General features: G+C 48.8%; 1 pseudogene; it reads left to right on the top strand.

The window, feature by feature from the left end:
- Window positions 1-1,467: 1,467 nt before the first annotated feature.
- LOC125537792 lies at window positions 1,468-2,447 on the top strand (annotated as a pseudogene).
- The last annotated feature ends 1,640 nt before the right edge of the window (window positions 2,448-4,087 follow it).

The raw sequence follows: 4,087 nt of genomic DNA, 5'->3' as shown, positions 1-4,087 counted from the left end.
CATGGTGGTGCACGCGGGGTCCTTGTTGCCGCAGAGCTTGGAGTACTCGCCGACGCAAGCAGACTTGTCATCCCCCTTGACCACCGGCATGGATGATGCGGCCACCACCACCACGAGGGTGACGGCGAGGAACGACCCGCCAGCGCGCGCACCGGCCATCGATCAATCTTGTTGTCGATTTCTACCTTTCTGGACTAGATGGTGGCTTACGGTGTTGATCGAGATGCTAGCTACAGCTGCATTATCTTCTATCCTCATATCTATCTATCTAGTGTGTGTGTGTGTGTGTGTATATATATATATATATATATAGGCGATGGATGGCCCAGAGAGAGTCGGGTGATGTGATTGTGAGGCCATGAGCCATTAGAGCTCCATCATGCATGCATGCATGCCAAATTTAAATTGGTGCATGCACTTGTACTACTAGACCTTGCAAAACGCTCACCCACACATGTGTTGGCTGCAGATGATACCAACAACAACTTTTGCCTGAGCCTTTTTTTTTCTAGCTAAAAAAAGGAAAACGGAAGGGGCAAATTTTGTTTTCTTTCTTCTTGTCTCTTTTTAATGGTCAGAAAACAAGTTGTACTGCTGAGTAGATATTTTGTGCCGCTACACATTTTTACACAAATATAAAAATATGATGAGTTTAATTATAGAACAAGATGGATAGACATCGTCTACTACTAGTTTTAAGCTGACATTACACTACATTGTAATGTTGTGGGCACGGGTATTGGCGGGCGTCAGCATTGGCAGCACCTTGGCATGCGCGGCCGCCTCTTGTGCCATCGGGTTAAGAAAATTCATCTTGGAGAGATCCTTTGCTGTGCATCCTTTTTTTCGAAAAGGGGGAGTCCCCGGCCTCTGCATCAGAACGATGCATACGGCCACAAGATCTTTGCTGTGCACCCTACGTCCTTGATCAGATGGCGTATGGACCATAGTTTTTAGTTTTTACTGAATAGGTGTTTTCACTTGATACTTCGCCCTTTTTAGAAACCCAAGTCTACGATTGGCGTCCATGATTCATTTTGAGAAACCCAACAGATTTTTTTTTCTTGATACGTTCCTTTGTACTGACGTCCATGATGCATTTACTACTGTTGATCTGATCTAAATGACTGCTTCAACGTAATCAACAACCAGTTGCTTGGCGTGCCACATGATATAATTAGTTGGTTTGGGTTCGTTGGTACTTGCGATTTGTGTTTGGCACCATGTCGTATCCTACTCAACTCCCTTAGTATGGACCTCGTGTCGCGAATACGATCAATCGATTGATGATGCAACTAGAGAGAGATTGACAACCGCCGCGGCGGCTCTACTCCAGGTTCCACGCAGACCGATGACGACCAGGTGGTTGATTGCCGGAGATGAGCAGCGGCATCCGGCGGTTCGTGAACCTAGTGGTGCATGATGGACACAACCACGTGTATTTGCTTCGACGCTTGGACCTCTCCGATGGACTTGTTTCACCGGACGGCAGATGAGGCGGCCGCGCATGGTAAGTTGTTGCCAACACTGATGCTTGCGAAGGCCTCAGCGCCCTACATGAGAAGGATCTGCAAGGCTGACCTGGCGCCGCCGCCCCGTATCCGGACGCCGGCAAACGGGCTGCTCATTAAGCTACCGGAAGTATCGTGTGGCCTGCCGACCTATCACCGCATTCATTTCCAGGACAAGATCGTCTTGGGCAACCGCGCGAACCGCATGTTCCACTTTGACGCCGGCGAGGGCCGCCGCTGGATCCAAAGCCTGCCAAGCCTCCACGATCGAGCTTAAGCACTCGACGCTGTCCATTGCCGTCACTCTGTCGGACTTGCATCTCCATGACGGCCAAGATGGCGGCGACCTGTACATCATCGATAGGATCCTCCATCCGGACATGCATGTCGGAGGCGAAGCCGCGGTTCGAGGCCCTGGTGTGGAGGGCGGAGCACCCACGCTCCTTTTGTAGCAGTACCTGGCACTGCGACATCCCCCCGCTGCCGCCGTGGTTCATCCACCAGAAGCACGCCTATGTCTGTGGTCACGCTAGCTCTCGTCGGCGGCGACACCATCTGCTTCTCAGCGCCGACACCATCTGCTTCTCAGCATTGCGACTCGCGAGTGGTAAGGCGACTGGGTTTTGCCGTTCCAGGGCAAGGCGGAGTATGTTCCAGAGCTTGGGCTCTGGTTCAGCAAATCAAGCTGCCTCCCTTGCGGTGCGGACATCTCTGGCATCATGGGAGGGGAGGAGCCGTCGCGAGAGAAATTGCGGATCTGGGTGGATGATGACATTGCCGGAACCGAGTTTGACGACCTTGGAGCGAATTTTGTGTAGCTCCAAGGTCGTAAACCTCGGTTCCGACAGGTTCATCGCTGTAGACTTGTTGGATGCCATGGTATTCGACAAGGATTGCAATGAGATGGCCCTCTTCACCGCACCGGTATGGAGGTAGTGTACGATGACGACCACAACAAGGGCAATGCCAAGAATGCTGGCAAACACAATGACCACTACACTAGTGGCACCAATGACTCTGGCAACGAGAATGGCAACAACGACAGCAAAGTCAAAGGGATGATGCGTGGCCTGTGTATGGTTAAGCACAAATCAAAACGTTACATGTTTAACGTGCAACAGAGTACCGATGCGGTGCTATAAATGCATGATCCTCCGATGCATCTGTCCGTCCGTGCGTACGAAGAAGACTCGCCCAAAGCCCACAATAGACCCATCCAGATCCAGCTAGGTCACAGTCAAACAACCCAGGCGCGCCCGAGATCTGCCTAGAATCCGCCTACATCTAGGTTGTGATTTATCATATTTCGCCGTTTCTACCTATCTTAGGACGGAACCTAGGCCAGTTCAAAGCAATTCGCCCGGTCTGAGGCCCGACTTAGGCACTGCCTCCCTCCCCGCTATGCAGTTTGCTATACAGTAGGGCTTCATTCTCTTCGCTAATGTAAATAAGGGTGCTTCCAATTTGGCGCTCCAGGCACCTCCTCTCAGTTGACCAACAACTTGTCTTCCACATCTAATTCACGAAATCTCCGATCACAAAGAATAGGTTACCATTGTGAACAACTCATATTGTGGCTCTCATACCCATCTCCCTCGATGCATTATCTATCACATTACGTGATAGACCCTTAGTAAAAGGATCTGCCAGATTTTTAGACGTTTGGATATAATCCAACGCAATAACTCCGGAGTTTTTCATTTTCCTGACAGATTTTAACCTTCTCTGAACATGTCTTGATGACTTCATGTTATCCTTTGAGCTGCTCACTTTCGTGATCACAGTTTGATTGTCGTAGTTCATAAGGACATCCGGTACAGGTTTCTCAACAACTGGCAAGTCATTCAAGAGCCGGCGAAGCCAATCTGCTTCAACCGTAGCTGTATCTAGTGATGTGAGTTCTGCTTCCATTGTTGACCTCGTTAAGATAGTCTGCTTGCAAGACTTCCAAGAAACAGCGCCACCTCCATGAGTGAATACATAACCGCTCGTGGCCTTTATCTCATCAGCATCTGAGATTCAGTTTGAGTCACTATACCCTTCAAGCACCTTTGGATGCCTGGTGTAGTGAATTCCATAATTTGCAGTGCCTTTCAAATAACGCAAAACTCTCTCTAGAGCTTTCCAATGCACATCTCCTGGTTTTGAGACAAACCGACTCAGTTTGCTAACAGCAAAAGACATGTCAGGTCTTCTAGCACTTGCTAAGTACATAAGCGAGCCAATAATCTGGGAATATTTTAATTGATCTCTAGCAATTCTTCGATTCTTTTGAAGTAACACACTCGCATCATATGGTGTTGGAGAGGGCTTGCAGTCACTATAGCCAAAGCGACTCATGATCTTTTCCACATAGTGAGATTGAAGCAATGTAATCCCACCATCATCGTCTCTCAACAACTTGATGTTCAGAATGACATCAGCCACTCCTAAATCCTTCATCTCAAAACAACGAGATAGGAAATCCTTGACCTCCTTAATAACATTCAGATTTGTTCCGAAAATCAGTATGTCATCAACATACAAGCACAGGATAACTCCCTCGCCCCCACCGTGGCGATAGTACACACATTTGT

This window comes from Triticum urartu, chromosome 2 (assembly GCF_003073215.2).
Source record: "Triticum urartu cultivar G1812 chromosome 2, Tu2.1, whole genome shotgun sequence".
NCBI classification, from domain to species: Eukaryota; Viridiplantae; Streptophyta; class Magnoliopsida; order Poales; family Poaceae; genus Triticum; species Triticum urartu.
This window is presented reverse-complemented; position numbering and strand designations above follow the sequence as displayed.